Genomic DNA, 300 nt, shown 5'->3' with positions numbered 1-300 from the left:
GCGGCCCCGCCCGCATTGGCGGCGGGGGAGGCTCCGCCCGCCCTGGCCGGATCCGCCCCGCGCTGCGGCGGCCGATCGGGGCAGCGGGACGGCGGTGGGGTCGGCCCGGGTCGCTACAGCCCGGGGGCCGAGGTGGCAGCAGTGGCAGCAGCCGCCGAGCTGCAGGGGCGGCGGGTGCTCAGAGAGACCGTGCGGGCGGCGGGACCCAAAGAGGGACGGAGGGGACTGAGGCCGGGAACACGGCCCTAAAGCATTCTAGTTTTGGGGAGGGTTGACCTTGGGGGTGGAGTGGGACCTTTG

This window comes from Streptopelia decaocto, assembly GCF_964273445.1.
Source record: "Streptopelia decaocto genome assembly, chromosome: 2".
Lineage (NCBI taxonomy): Eukaryota > Metazoa > Chordata > Aves > Columbiformes > Columbidae > Streptopelia > Streptopelia decaocto.
This window is presented reverse-complemented; position numbering follows the sequence as displayed.